This window comes from Nesoenas mayeri (assembly GCF_963082525.1).
Source record: "Nesoenas mayeri genome assembly, chromosome: 1".
Taxonomy (NCBI): domain Eukaryota; kingdom Metazoa; phylum Chordata; class Aves; order Columbiformes; family Columbidae; genus Nesoenas; species Nesoenas mayeri.
In genome coordinates, this window is record NC_137541.1 from 31,342,767 (window position 1) to 31,359,455 (window position 16,689).

Below are 16,689 nucleotides of genomic sequence, written 5' to 3' on the forward strand. Positions count from 1 at the left end.
AGATATTTTGGTGTCTCTTTCAGCATCATAGCAGAGTGAGTAGCAGTGTAGCAGTGTGCTGCTAATGTGTTCCCAGCTCCTTCAGAATAAGATAAGACGAAACAAGCACTTACCATAATAGCCCATAATTTTTGCTCGAATCCTATTGAATCAGTATTTGATTTGCAGCTTTTTTGTTTGTTCTTTCCTCTTGGCACAGCAGATCCTCGCATACTAAAGTTTAGTGCCTTTCAGCATCAGTTCTCTCGCTCTCTATAATTTGTCCTGGCTTTGACACATTGGCGTTGACAGAGGCTGAACGCTTGCAGTTTTGGGCTGCACTGCTGCTGACAGGCAGCGTGGAGGAGAAAAAACAGCTTACAGTGTTGGTGGTCTATTGGCACAGCAGCAGCTAAGTGCCCATTGCCGACTGGTTCTCTGAGTTCCTCCTGACGTGATTCATTTCACAGTGGGCTAATTACAAAGTGGATTCTCTACACATGAAGCAGCCTCCTCAGTTGCAGTGTTAATGCACATTTTCATGGTAATGTGATCAGAGCCTCATTAGCCAGTTTCCAAAATGATCCTCTGCATTAATTAAATATAAAAATGACTCTTTTTATCACCATAGAGAGGAAGAAGAAGATTAACATTGTTAATTACTACTGGGGGCAATACCTCTGCGTCATTTTTTAGCACAGAACCAGCAGGCGTATTCAATCCTAAAGGAGTGTCCGTTTGCAGGTAACCTGCCAATTGCCTTGCCTGGTGAAGATGGTCTCTAGGTGGAACACTTCCCTTTAGTTCAATAGTTAGTTGTAATCCCATCATCATATTTTCTTACAGTAATAGCACAGGGAAAAGTGTAGCAGCGTGTTTCTGTCTCCTCCTTTTCCCCCTCCCCAGCTCTGGATTGCCAAACTGATCTGAAAGTGTAAAATGTAGAGAGTGGAGTAGGTCCATGTCGGCTTTTCTGTGCCAGAGAATAAGAAATGCAGGTTGTGCTATCAAGTGGATTAGACATTTCTTAAAGGGCTGCATGTGTGTAAGGAAAAAAGAGGCTGTGCCTGGTTCAGAGTGAGTGCATTTTCAAAATACACCTTGCATTAAGGTTGCATGGTAATAAATGCTATTGAAATGATCAACAAACCCGAAGATGGGCTTTTTAAAGAGATTCTAGAGATATTCTCCCCTTTATCTGTTATCTTCTCAACTGTTAAGCTGGAGTGTCTGTGGATGTGAACAACCAAGGTCCAAAATGAACTAGTGCTTTCGCTTTTTACTCTGGTGCTTGCCAGATAAAGTGTAATCCCTGGGAGGATCTGAGCGAGTTTCCTTGGGGAGTTGAAATGCAGTGAGCCTGGTGCTGCATCTTGTGCTGTTAGGGAAATGTCACTGATAAGGTGCAGAAGGAGAGCAGAGAAATGACTTAGTGTGCTCACTGCCAGATCCTGTGTTCATCTGTAAACTCATCCCTATCTTTGTTTCAGTGTATACAGGTCAGAGCCCAAAGGATACTGAGCATATTTTTAACCAGGTGCTACAGTAGAGATCAGGTAGTATCTCACACCATAACTGCTTCTGTGTACAATACTGATTTGCTGCTGTGGGGGGAGGGAGCAGCAGTAGAATATGATAAATTAAATTAAGCCAAGGCAGGCATTGCTACTTGATTTGCAAATCCCTTTTTAACTCTCCAGTCCTGTAATTCCTATACCACAGCCTTGGCTCTTTCATCTGCATGATTTCTGGAGAGCTTGGGACAAGTTAGCCTGCCAGGGACATGAACTGACTGAGGATGAGCTGTGGCTCACTAGCATATGTGGATCAGATAGATTAATTTATATTCATATAAGGAAGCAATCCTAGCCTCATCTGTCACCTTTCCAGTGCTAGGCTACCTGATACTGTGGGTGGTCTGTGCACTCATGTACTTAAAAATACAGTAAACAAAGGAAAGTGTGTTTGCAGAGGAAAACCATGCAAGTGCTTACAGTAAAGCGTGTTTTGTCCTACTGTTTATAGTGAGGTCAGATTCAGCACCAGAGAGCTTTTTGTTGTAGAGCTGCTGGGAAATGAAGACATCGTTAGAATATGTATAATTCCTTGCTCTTTCCCCCACCCCCTTTCTCCAGACTCGTTTGCCTTTCCCTGAGATAGCAGTTCAGAGACCATGGAGGCCCTCTCCAAAACAGCATTTACTTGTATGATAGAGACTTTAAATTTGATAACTGTGTTTTGCACATGCAGACTGGGATGAAAACAAAAAGTTAAATAGTCATGTTTTGAGATACCAATATGCATTGGTGAACCAACTTTGTGCTTCTGAGTGCCTCTTCACCTGTCCTCAGGACATGAGGACGGCTCTGCTTTGCCTCTTGACTTCATCATGAGACGGTATCAGGCACAGCATCCCCCTAAGTCCTCTTCTCCATATTTCTACCAGTGGAGAAACAGAAGTTGTCTCAATTTGAAATTTATGGCCCTACATGCTACTTCATGGGGCACTTTATTTTTATTTCCTGTGTGCTGTAGAAGCAGGATTGAGCTAATGAATGTGCAGCCAGGAAGTCTACATCAAGTCACTTAGAGATGGTGGGATCTGGTGTGTGTGCTCTTATCCATTAGGATCAGACCTCTGCCTTTCTCAGCTGGTTTGCTCTTGCACTGCTGCAGTGAAAGTGTGTTTAACTCATTTGTTAGCTGCATGGTGAGGACTTTTCCCATTTAGCAGAAAGGATAGGAGAAATTGGATTGAAGGAAATGATTGAAGGCAAGGACTGAAGGGAATGAACTGGAGCACCATCTCATCAATAGTCAGCAGTGATTTTCAATAGCCTTGTGTGAGACTCAAGGAAATGCAAATTTTTCACAGAATTTTGTGGATATCATATGGAAATAATTTTTGTTTGCAGGAATTTTTATGCTTTATTTTCAAAATGTGCAGTTAACCCAAAGAAAACGAAGGGAGGGACGGAGAAAACACAGTACTTTCAGAGGTCAACAAAATACAAATGTTAACTTCTTTTTTAGTTACATGTTAGGAAGCAGTCGTGGCTCATCTGAGTTCAGGATTGAAAGAGAGAAAGGTCAAAAGCTAGAAGGGAAAACAGAGGCAATCTGGGGTGTCTCACAAAGTCAGTGGTAGAGTTAGGATTAAAATTAGAAGGATGCACATTTGTATTTTACATTTGACCTGAGATGATAGTAGAGCTTCCTTACAGCGTTTTAAAATCCTCTGAAGACTGATTATGCAGTTTGCTTCTCATGGTCGTTTCAATAATTAGCATAAAGCTCAAATTTTCCTCAGTTTAGAGTTCTGATTTTATGTTCAATTTGATATCCCTTGGGCTGCTCGAAATACTGAGTTTTAGTGATATGTCTCTTCAAATTCAGAGGTATTTGCAAGAGAGACATCAAGCCTGCCCATGGAAACAGCAGAGGCACTTCAGCATTTTCAGGAAATAGTGCTTATAGCTGGTATTGGGGTAAGGAAAGAAGACTGGGGGCCAAGCACTGTTCCTTGTCACTGGGACCTGCCTTCTCTGGTCTTCATGAAGTTTGGGCTTATTCAGAGAATTTAATAGACTAGATGGTGTGAACCAGTCTCCAGCCACTAATACATACCTTTGGTATTTATGCTGTGTGAGGTATTTACGTGACAGGTTCTCAGTGTGGTGTTTGTAATTAGCTCCCATCCTTTTCTGGAGATATCTGCCATCAGCTTTTGCATCACTTTTGTTTGCTGTTCTCAGTGCCACCTCCAAATGCTCCTCATGAATTTCACCATCCATGGGAAAGTACTGTCTTGTGCTTGATCAGCACGAACACATTTTGAGGTCCCTTTATAGCTCAGTTCTATTTTTAATAGAAATTGTGTGGCAGGACACTTTTAGCTTTGGAGAATATGAAAGGAGAAAATTATAGATTTAATTTTGTTGAAATCAGTTGAATTATCCAAATTGAATTAAATCAGTAGCAAAAGTAGATCTGGTTTGATCTTAATGCATTTCCTAGCTTTTCCTTCTTGCTCCTTTCTAAATTTCTTAACAAAAAAATTGAGAACCCGCAGATTCCTTTTTTTCTAAGGAGTTCTTCTGAGTACTGATATATCTGTTAGAAAAGTTCAGAAAATAAATTGTGAGGTGCTGAAGGAGTCAACAAACTTGTAGTCCTCTTTCCTCTCAATTTAATTGAACAATTTTAGAACTCATCTCTATATGATTCCCTTCAAAGCTGTTCTGTCTCATATTAATAGAACAGTGTTTTTATGGTAAAAATATGATCAAGTAAAGCTTGTAATACTTCTCTAGCCATGTCCTAGAAACTTACTTGGAATTTCCTTAAAGAACCTCTGCTGAAATGAAAAGACTTTAAAAAACAAGTTCATAAAAGCTGACTTCTCTCACATATAAGGGCATGGTCTTTGTGGTTAACAAGCACAGCTTTTCTGGTTCTTCTGTTTCCTTGCTTTTCTTTACACCAACAATTGAGCAGCATTCATCTAGCTCACTCACCCATTGCTGTAATGCTTGTTCAGGCTGTACTCAGAAAGTGTCACCAGTGTTGTGGCATTGCTAACAACTGAGCTCTTGCCCCTGGTGGAGGAGATCATTGTCCCACACTGAGTGCTGGTCCATGACCCACAGGAGTACTGGGTACCATCCCCAGAGTCCCAAGCATCCAGGCCTCAGTTGTGTGCTTTGGGTCACCTTATGCTGAAAAGATACATCTGAAAGGCCACCTCTTGTCTGGATTTAGGCTCTCACCACAGAGCTATGTTTAGGTGTGAGGGCTCCTTGAGGATTCCTGGGGGATTACACTGTGAGGATTTGGATCTGAGGATATGTAGGCTGCTTAAAATAACTAGCTCTGGCTGCCTGGATGGGTGGTGGCTGTAGAGAGGACACCTATGAATACAACTAGGCATGTAAGTGTGTCATCATCTGACTTCCTAAAAACCTAAACCCGTTAGCAGGATTTTTGAGATCGTTCTTTTGAACATGACACCTGAATTATATGCTAAGTGCCTAAGTGTTATTTTGGATCTCACACCAACTGCCTTTGATAAAACGCTTATTTTTTTCTGATAAAATCCATCAAACTCTGAAGTGTTGCCACAGACTTCACTGGGGCCAGACTTTCATTTTCTGTCCTTGTTTACTGTCTTGTAAAAGGCATATGGTTCCTGCATATACCTCAAGAGGAAGGATAAAGAAAGAGTTGTGAGATAAGAAAGCAGACAATAGTATGTGAGATAAGAATTCAGGGGATGGGTACAACAGAGGCAGCTATACAAAGCCGTATTGAGCTTATATCAGTAATCTCCAGGGATATGCAATGCCATGAAAAATAAAAAAAAAGTGGTTGAGATACTGAATAGCATTATTTTCTCCATCATTTTGCTGTCCCTTGCATCTTGAATTTAACAATGGAGATTAAGGATTCCTCTAATGATCAGGTTTTTATACATTTTTTAGAGAGCTATCCTTTCTTGAGTCTTTCTTCCTGATGGGATTTGGTATGGATATAATACTCAGGCCTAAGGCAAAACATATCTTTATATAAGTCTTATACATTAGTGATGTGATGAAACCAATCTTGCTACCTTGAGCATTCACAGACTAGTAACTGCTGAAGAAGCATATTTAAGGGGTTCGATGTTTTTGTTTTGTGGTTCGTTGAAGGGGAGGGGCATTAAAATGTCAGCCAGACACTCCGCCAAGTCTATGTTAAGAGTTAATTGACAGTAGGTTGTTTCATCAGTTTTCTCTCAAGAGCTAAGAGCTTAATGGAGACATGTACAGCAGGGCTTGGTGGTACCCAGAGGTTCTTCCACCCCTAGGCATTTGGTGAGATCTCATAAAAATAATAATGAAAAAAAGAAGCTGAAAAATTCCTGGATCTTTGTCTTTAAGGCTGTTTAACTTCAGAGTGTATTTGACCTGCTATTTTAAAAGACATGAGCTTTTTCTAATAGTACGTGCTTTTCTGTCCACTCCATGACTTTGAGCCCACTGGCTAATTTCAACTATAAAGGCTTTTCCAGTCTTCTAGGTTCATGTGAATTACTCTGATGATACTGTTAGGTAGATAATTTTTTTCAAGAACAAGAGGATTTCCTAGCTTGCAAACATTACCTCAAAATACCAAAACATGAAAGAATTTAAAAATTTAGATGCAGATTATTCTTTATACACTTACTCTGTCATTGCAGTGAAGACAGTTACTTGCTATTTTTTGTGTAACAAGCTTGTAATTTGTTTTACTTCACTCAATATTTGTAACAAAAATCAGTCTGTTGAGAGAGGATATTAGATCAGTAACTGTTATCAGGTTATCTATATTTTTTTTAAATAATAAGCAGTAGTTCATAAAGAAAATATTTTTATGCAATGGACTGAACCCAGAAATTGAATTCCAATGTCTTTATATAACACATTACAAACTCTTGTAGTTGTTTGTATTTTGTATTTAAGTTTAAAATGTTGGTATGGACAGGCAGAGGACACTATGGCTATTTGACCATTTCTACATAACATAAACTTGCATGACCCCTCACTGTTGTGATTTTTTATTGTTTCATTTAAAGGAAGTTTGGAAATTATACATATTATACTCTCAGGTGGAAAAAATAATTCATTCCTTTTCTTTCAGGAGTAAAGTTGCTGCTTTTTTTTTGTTTGTTTGCTTGCTTTTAACCAACAGAAGCAAACCCTGATAATCAGCAAAGTGAAGCAAAGCAAACATTCTTTTTCCTTTGTTTTATGGTCTGATTGTATACAGTAGCAGTTTATTCCCTAGAGGTTTTAGGCATGAAGTTTGACCTCTGAAGCAACAGAAGTATAGTAGAATGAGTAATTTTCCATACTACTGAGTCATATGTAAAATTCCTGTGCTTCATATGTATTAATGTCAGAGTTGAACCTGAGAGGGCTCAACCTGCAAAAGGCTACAAGGGTCTTTAATTGTGTTATTCATCCACCTGGAGACTTTTTTCTGTTTTGTTTTATCTCTCTTAGTATGTGAAGGGGTTGTTATTTGTTTTGTTTTGTTCTGTTTTTTCCTAGCTCCTGGAATCATACTGTTTAAAAAAAACACCCACTTCTCATTAAAAGTAGCCTCACTTAAGATCAGTGAGAAAAGTTTGCAAATGTCAGTCAGGTTTGCTTTACAGTTTAAGAAATTTGAAAGGAATTGGAATGAACTTTAAAGATAATGTTTAGAAACAGTCTAAATTCTTGAGGGTTTGCCATTCTTCTGCATGTCTAAGGCAGGCATCATTGCTTGAGAAGTGAGACCAAGACCCATCCATATGGGGTTAGCCCTAAGGAGGAGGAAAATGTTTGGCTCTGGACTTTCAGGGCTTGTCCACAGACCTCAGTGCCAACAGGAGCCGGCAGTGGCTGTGTCAGCATGGCAGTGCACACTTGAGACCCTAGCCGGTTTCTAGCTAGGATCACAGGTTCTGCATCTGCAGATGTGCCTCCAGGGACCACCTTGCTTGCAAATGTCAGCACAGCTTCTGTGTACATGTGCAGAAGACTGGTGAGGCTCCTGGGAAAGATCCACAAACTTACTAGGTGTTCAGTTGCTCTCCAGTGTCAGAAAGATGATTAACTGCAGGACCAGGACCTATGTCCTGAGGACCAAGAGGAGCATGGGAATGGATGAACTGCGCTAAATCTTGTGAGGACTGAACAACTGAAATAATCAGAGAAATATATTATCTTCAGTTACCTGTGCTATAACAGAACAATTGGCTGACATATTTAATATGTTTGATCATATTTGTAATGTGCTTTTTGCATATTATAGTGATGTATTTGCAGGGAACGCTGCTCAGGGAATGATCATTATTCAGGCCTTTGACTTCCTCATGGTTAGAATGCGAAGTATTCATATTCTTCCTGCTTTCCATGGGCTTATGAACTGCCAGTTCAAAACAAATGTTAGTAGCAACAAAAGACAAAAGAAAGAGTCAATTATTAGTTAAAGTTGAGCATTTGGAATACTTTCTCAGAGGTCAAGGCTACTAGAAGTCGGAGTGGCATCTCTCATTCCATTATGGTTTTATACATTTTAAAATGTAATTTGTTATCTAGTCTACTATTACAGTCAGGAAAGATAAAGACCCATAAGTTTATAAATGGGGAATTGCAGAAGGTGTGTGTGGTGTCTAGATTGTATTTCATGCAGGAATATAATTCTATCAAAATCAAAATGCTTTCTAGAAAAGTTCAAGATTTCAGCACTGCAAAGCGTAGTCTTAGGGGAAAAAAAAACCGGAAAGAAATTTCCAGGAGTGCCTGAATATTATTTCTATATCACTATAGTGAAATATTTAGGATGATTAACTTTTTGAAACATCTTACGTTCCATAGTTTCTAAAATGATGTGTTATATAGTATGAAATTTGGATGTCAACAGTGAGTCAAGTGTTCTTTTATCTTAAAATATTTTCCTCTTTTCAGAGCTGTGTGTACTGTTTGTGAAATCTCAAACTTTCTCCTGACGTGGAATTTCCATCCTCTCTGGGTTTCCCATTCTGAGACACATGACTTACTGTAGGGAAGCTCTTCCTTATGTATAATCCCCTTTACCAGCATATACTTCTTGTAGAGATTTTGTTAGAGAGCGGGCTCATATCTTGTGAGAGAGAAGGAAAGCATATATAGCAAGAAGCATTCATGTAAATATATTCCAACAAGGTATTTATTAGAAAAATAATAGACGATCACCTTGACAGTATATGTTGTGATGTCAGAGAGGGATGTTGCCCTGTTTAAGAGAGTGTGCCAAAATCTTTTGTTTTGTTTCTGGAAATCCCACACCACTGGATCAGTGACTGTGGTGTATTGAGGCACAGGCCCTGATCAGCACAGCAGCAGGACTTGGAAGTCTGGCTCTAATTCCTTCTCTCATCGGCATATTTGAAGAGTTCCTGGTTTCTCTTTTCCCTTTCTGGTATAAAGATCTGTATTATTTAAAGCTTTAAAGATTAGCTGTAGGGATCTTTGCTAATGGCTAATGAAGAAACCAGAATAGCATTGTCTAATAATGATGGTGATGGTGATAACAATAAGCATCGTAAAATGGTAGATCGATCCACTTAGCAATTATTGGTAAAGTTATAACACAAAGTGAATTGTTGCAGTGGAGTGTAGATCTACCTGCATTTCCCAGCAGCTCTGGAATCCCACGCTTCCTCAAAGTCCAGAAAGGGTTTTGTTTGGTTTGTTGAAAGACTATTTTTTTCCTTCACTGTACCCTAAAAGTCAGTTTTGATAGAAATTTTCTTCGCAGTTTCCCCAGAATTTCTCCTCAAATAACTAATGGGGCAACTTGCTTTTTTATTCATGTATTTTACTTTATTGTGCAAATTAGAGGCTTTTTAGTATGGAAAAATTATCAATATGAATTTATTGGTATTGCTTTTCTCCAGGTACTAATAAATATAGGAGGGGTTTGCTAGTAGTAGTGGAGTAGTGGAGTCATGTTGCTTTCAATTAAGTTCAGCATAGATATAAAGTCTCCTCACTCCTATAAGTATAATATATTTCAAATCTTATGTGTGAATCTTACTAAACCATTTAAAATCTTCTTGATTAAGTAGTTTTAAGTTCCTAATACAAGAGGTTGTTCCCATTTATCTCCAAATGACCTCTTTATCTCCAGATTTACGTATTTCCTTGAATTAAAACTGTCATTTGGTCATGTTCAGTAGGAGAATGTCTTTGAAAGTCTGACCTGTGGGAACATGATGAATAATGACAGGGAAGGATTTTGCCCACTGAGAATACCAAATCATGTAGCGCTGTAGTTTCACTTACTAAATATTGTCCAGGCTCTATTGTTGAACCCTGTACTGCCAGTGTCACTTTGTCAGGATGTTTTCTGTCCTGTGACTAGCAGCTTCAAATGTACTCATCCATCTTCTTGTCCCATTACATTTCATGTGACTGATGTTCTGCACCCATTAAAATTGATGGGAAAGAACAAAGAGAAGAAAAATGTGCCCTTCAACTGATTATGCCTTTGAAAGAGCAACTGAGACTCTGCGGCTATCTAGAGTAAACTGAGTAGTTATTTCTGGTTTTAACTATATTACTTAGATGTATTAATTCTTCTTTTGTTATTTTGATATTATATTGAGAGCTGCAAGCTTATGTCAATATTTTCTCCTTTAATTTTGTGACAGTAGGTGAACATACAGACACTTTTAGATGCATTAGCTGCCTCCGGTATTCTTGCCTGTGAGATATTGCTGGCATGCCTGAATACCCTCTCAGGGAAGGATGGAAATATGTTTGACAAGCCCAGGCCTTTCCTCTGAGGAAGGACCCACAGGGCTTTGATCAGCCACACCTCCTGTGCCGTGGAAGAGCACTTGCGTGGGATGTGACAAGGTTCTGCTTGGCAATAAGTGCTTCCTCACCTTACGCTAAGATCTTCAGAGTAATTAATGGGAGACTAGAAATACAAGAGCATTTGTAGTGTTGGCTTTATCTTTATTTCATGGATACAGATGGTTTCCCAGAGTGCTAGTCCAATGTTTCAGAGTTAGACGAGGGCCATTAGCCAGCTGAATGGAGAGGATAGATGTCATATTTACTGACAACCAAAGACGAAACACAGAGGAGAAGCAAAAATGAATGTTCCCGAGTGATCAGTGTGTCTGATTATTTACAGCTTATATGACAGCCTTCTCAATACAGCAGCCAACCATTCTTTCCCATTTGTGAATAGCAATGAGACTAATTTTTCTTTCAAATTGGGCTTTGACCTTGAGCACTTGTGTGCCCCAAAAAGGCAGTTTAATGGGCTCCTGTAGGCTTCCTGATGTTCTTGCAGAGGCTTCAGCTGTTCACATTCCTAGTGGTACTAGTATACACTAAAGTTTATTTCCATGCAAAGTTCATATGTATTTTGATTTTGTAAAACCCTACGGCAGAAATTTGGGGTTCTTGGACTTTGCCTTGAAATTAGTGCTTTGTCTTGGCAATTTAGGCTTAGTTGGTGCTCTATCTGAAGTTCCTGAAGTATGTTTGGCTTGGGGGGCTCAGAAATGCTGCAGTGAGCTCTGAGCCTTGAAAGGTTGTTTCCTACAGTATGACCTATAATTACTTGAGATTTCTGATAGGCATCAAGGCCTGGTTTTTTTGTCAAGCATTTTTCTCAGACTGGAGATGGTATATTATAAAGTAGATAATATTCTTATGTCAGCGGTGGATTCACTTGGGTTATTTATCCATATTTTAAAGACAATTGTTCACATCTAGAATTTGTGAAGAGGAGCTTTATTAAGATTAAAATGGGCAAATAAGACTTTAATAACCTTAATTTAGCAATTTCCTTGTGAGCTTCCCTGCTCTCTTTAGTTGCTTACTTGACCTCCAGCTGAGAGTGGATTCATTCTTTTAAAGGAACATTCTTAGAGATAATTAACCTCTGAAATGAGTGGAAGTTAGGCAAAAATGCACTGAATCTTTAGTGAGGTCCTACTTATGCAGGACAGATCTGGATTGTTCAAGCACAGTGTCACCCTTAACATTAGAAGCACTTGAACAAGTAACCCAAGGGTAAAGAGGGGCATAAACTTAGTGTGCAGGGGTTTATTGCCACTCTCTTACTCTGTGCTAAAATGACATTGGGAAAAGGGACTGGTGGCAGAATGCACCCTTTCTTTTGTTTAGGACAGAAGTATGCAACAGATAGCCGATGCTTTGAAATTTGCACCCCTGTAATGGTAATTCTTTTCTCTGCATATGTCTTCTGTGGGACATGAAAAAGGTGACAAGTTGGATAGAAATCTCAGCTTACGCTTCTGGATTGCAATGATGGCAGCAGCTGCTGGGAATACATCCCAATGAATAAATTCTGTTGCCAAGTAAAGTCACTTCTGAGCACCATGCAGAAAGGTCATCATTCAAATAATAGTGCTCCTAATTTGTAGCATGACTTGAGGAGAGATAGGTCTCAGCCTCCCACCTCCCCATATCTCAGGAGACTTTAGTTGGAAGCTACTCTAAACCTTGGGTTACAGATTTTCAGAAAAGCTATTGTTCCCATGGTTTTGGTTTGGAAGACACTGAGAAATGCTTAGCTTTGTATTATAGTAAGGAAAATCTGAATGCAAGAGGAGGGATGAGAAAATTTGATTTCCTTTTATTGCACAGGAACACTGTACAATACTGACAGAATATTTACTCCTGTCTCTTTGGTCTAATTGGATTCTCTGACTACTGTATCAATCTTTGTAGATTGGTGAAACAAAATTACAAAGCATCATAGGTATTGCTGCTTGTACTTCAGCAACAACTAGAAAACAGGAAAGAGTGAAAGATTTAAGTCATTCTAGAGGATTTATTTGCAAATTCATCCATAACAAAATTTGCCAGGTGTACGAAATGTTGTGAGCTGGCACCTCAAGCCATTTCATCCAGAAGGTCTTTTATGGTTCCTTTTTTTCTTACTCTGAGAGATTTTTTATGTATGATATGGATGTGTTCAATACAAGTATAACATTCTAATTGACTAGCTTGCTTTACATTCCACAACACATGTATAGCAATTTTAATAATACAAATTGCACTGGTATTAATAATACGTGCAAGAATGTGGGGTAACACTTTACTGTCCACAGTTGAAATACTGTGAATATTGTTCCACTGATAGGCTGTTTGTTTGTTTGTTCTTTTCTAGTGGATGGCTATGTCTTTTACCTTGCTATTAAAGAAGCAAATAGAGCATTGCAGCAGGGAGCTTTGCCTTGCCTCCCGGTACTGGCATGGTGTTTGTTCAGGCTGTGCAGGATGACGGGGGGATGTCCTGGCCTCTGCTGAGCAGACCCTCTCACAGTTCTTCTGATGGGATCCGAGAATGATCCATAAGCAATTTGGGCTCACAGTCACATTTGTAGAATAGGACAGGTAGGTAAGTGTCGACACAGTGAAGTTAAAGATAGGTGGCCAAACTTTCAGGTGCTGTAAGATATTTTCCCCTTGTTATTTCAGGCATCCATAGAAGTGTGCTTATGGGAAACAATACACAGAATTAAAACTTTCAGTAGGAACACTTTTAATAGTATAAATGTAGTGAAGATTTGTATTTACAGCAGGAAAAATGCTTCCTATAGACTGGCATTACTTTGGGCCCATTTAGAGAACAGAGGCAGAATTCATCTCCAGATAGTGGAGATTTCCCTAGCATGCTGCTGGAAGCGCAAGGTACTGTTTGTTTTCTATTCTTAAAAACAGGCCTGTGGTTTTTAATCTATTTAACATTCACCGAGCACCTGACCCACTAAGATCTTTGTTAAGTGCATTATAGACTGTGTAAATAAATTAAAAAGAAAATAATGTATTACGAATAATCCACTGACTAAAATTGCACGGTGGCATTTTTGCTAGGACCTCTGTGAAGGTAAATTCATGGGAAATATTTCAAATCTCTCTGTCAGAAGAGCAGTAAGTTATGTTTCATTCAAAACCAGATTCTAGAAAATACTATGTGACACACATAAATAAAGTTGTCAGAATAAGATGATGCTAAAAATTCATAAATATGTTTACACTTGCAAGTGGCAAATGTTACAGCTTTCGAAGCTGAGAGTATATTCAGGAATATTGTCCATATGCCTCTATTGGCTGACAAAGTAATGCAGCTTGCATTACTCTAAATGAACATTCAGAGATTGGAAACTTGCCGTTGTTTGAGCATTTAGACCTTACTTGCACCTGTCTACAGAGTATAAACTTCTGATTATCCTTTACAAATGTTTTAGTGCTAAGAAGTGTTTTCTTAAATTACGGAGAGTTAACTGTTTCCACATTTGCAGCTAAGTAGTTGCAGTGGCTTGGATAGTATGGAAATGCTATCAATACCTTTCATTTTTTGTGAACTGCTATTAAAAAAAAAAAAGTTTACATTTATGTTTGTCTATCCAAGAGTATGAATCATATTTCAGAGCAGGAAACTTCATTTAAATATTAGTTTTTATGCTTTGCTCTATGTAACTGCAAAGTCCTTCATTACGTATATCCAGGAATGTGGAGAGAATACTCATTAAATTAACAATGACTTAAGAAAAATGAAACTTCCAAGCCAGTTACAGTTTACTGTTTATACTGAAACAAAAAAAATGACCTTTGTTACAGGATATGTGACTTGATCATGCAGTTTCATATAAAATCGAGAAGTTGCAAATGTCCTGCACTTGAGTGATGGTGTGCGTGTGATCTTAGTTCTGCTTCATTAGCCCCTAGTGAATGAGTGGTAAATTTTTCCTATTTATACATCTTCTGTCAGGGGATCATAAACATAGCCTTACTAGTGCATGTTTTCACTGCAGCAATTTCATTTATATTTTTTTGCAGCTTTGATGAATAGTTTATATCCCACTTGAATAAATTTTTCTTCTTTTCAAATATTCAGATAGGTATTAGCAGTGGTTAATTATGCACTCAGTACCTTTTGTAATAGAACTATCTGTCATTATGGCAAGCTTTTATGTTGTATTTGAGGGATTCAGTCTTCTCAGTAAAGTATTGCTTTTTCACTATGCATGGGAACGATCAATTTTATTTTCTGCTGATTTGATAATTTTCTACTAAAATTTAATCTTCTGTGCTATGGAGTTTGTGGCCAATTGAAAGATTTTCCCTTTGCTAATAGAATATCTAATGCTTTGGCTTTTTACTTCTCATTTCTGTAAGTACGCCTTTAGATTTTTCTGCACTGTGAAGCAGTTATATCTCCTTTTAAAGGTAAGAAATGTACAGCTAGGTTGTGTTTTCTCTGTCATTCACTAATTAAGTATACCAGGGATGTAAATAAGACTTCCTTTTTCCTAGATATTTCACCAGCAGCAAAGTTTTGTGTAGAAGGTGTGGTTAAGTAATACACTAGATGTACTACAGACATGATTAATATTGTATATGTTGATGAACAGTTTGTTCTAGTTAGCCTTTTTTATAAAGATGCAAATTCTGTTGTTGGTCTTGGAGAGATTAAGTTCCATGTGGTCCTCTACCCTCTGTATCGTTGCTTTTCCTGCTTCCAGGTTTTTGTCCAGGATTTTCAAGGGCTCGATCAAGAGCTGTGTATTTGTGCAACTGAATTTCAAGCAGTTTCAGCCATTTTCTTAGTGTTCTATAGACCATTCAGTCTTAAACCCTGTTAGATGGAGCCAACCAAGTCTAATATAGGGAGGTATCTTTAAGATACACCTCAGCAAGTTTTCCCAAAATGCTCCACTGGTCCAGTTGCACCATGGGTGAAACATGTTGCATCTCCAGCTCCTGTTGGCTGACTGAAGGTGCCAGCCAGCATTTAACACTTCTTTCTGACAATGGTGTATCAGTCCTAGAGGAAGAGCATGGAAGATTGTCTGGGCTTTGAATGGCCTTATCCTCAGTGGTGAATTTCACATTAATAGAATAAGATGAGGGAGGGAGAATGTGTACACATACGCAGGCACGTCGCAAGAAGAGCCAGAGGCTACAAATGCATTGCAAAGAGCAAATTTTATTTTAGTTACCTCTTTACTGGGGGATCTCTGAAGTCACACCTGAGCTCCCATGCAGAGGTGACACCAGCAGGGATGCTGGCACTGGTCAGTTCAGCCCTGCTGGAAGATCACTGGGCCTGCTGAGCTCGCCTGTATTTCAAGGCTTCAGGCAGGCGCAGCCTCCCGCTTTTTCTCACAACAAAGCAGGAATCTCAGACACAGTGATAAGGTGCCTAGAGTTTCTCACAGGCCTATGTTATCTAACCTAGAGGTTCTACTCATCAAGCACACAAGGTCAGTAAAACAATTAGTGTCATGTATGTGCTTTTCCTACAGAGGGGTGCAAGTCACTTGAGCGTATTTACATTTAACTAACCTCCTTGCCAAATCTTCTGCTATATTCCCATACAGATAGGAAAGAAGTTTTGTAAATGACAGTTGCTAAAAATACATGGCAGACCTAATGCAGGCATGACTTAAAAGCTATCTTCATTATACTTCTAAACACCTGGTTTCTCTGTTGCATTAGAACTGCTCTTCTAATCAAAATAAGATCATAAATGGGAACAAACTTGATAATAACAATCAATAGAATCATAGAATAGTTTGGGTTCTAGTCATCTAGTGCAATCCCCCTGCAATGTGCAGGGACGTCTGCAACTAGATCAGGTTGCTCAGAGCCCCATCCAGCCTGGCCCTGAATGTCTCCAGGGATGGGGCATCTACCACCTCTCTGGGCAACCTGGGCCAGTGCCTCACCACCCTCATAATAAAAAAATTAGTATTTACATCTAGCCTGAATCTCCCCTCCTTTAGTTTAAAACCATTCCTCTTGTACTGTCACCACAGGCTCTACTAAAAAGTCTGTCCCCTGCTTTCTTACAAGCCCCTTTTGAGTACTGAAAAGCTGCAATAATGTCTCCCTGGAGCCTTCTCTTCTCCAGGCTGAACAATCTCAGCTCTCTCAGCCTGCCCTCATAGGAGAGCTGTTCCAGCCCTCTGATCAGTTTTGTAACCCTTCTCTGGCCCCTCCCCAACAGGTCTCTGTTTCTCCTGTACCGAGGGCTCCAGAGCTGGACGCAGTACTGCTGGTGGGGTCTCATCAGAGTGGAGTAGAGGGGCAGAATCACCTCCCACGACCTGCTGGCCACGCTCCTTTTGGTGCAGCCCAAGATACGATTGGCCTTCTGGGCTGCAAG

At 39.3% G+C, this 16,689-nt stretch overlaps 1 protein-coding gene across 2 annotated transcripts in view; it reads left to right on the top strand.

The window, feature by feature from the left end:
* PDZRN4 (PDZ domain containing ring finger 4) overlaps positions 1 to 16,689 on the top strand; it is a gene marked incomplete at both ends in the record, with an annotated part of 247,573 nt that overhangs the window by 143,471 nt on the left and 87,413 nt on the right. The window lies entirely within an intron of this gene.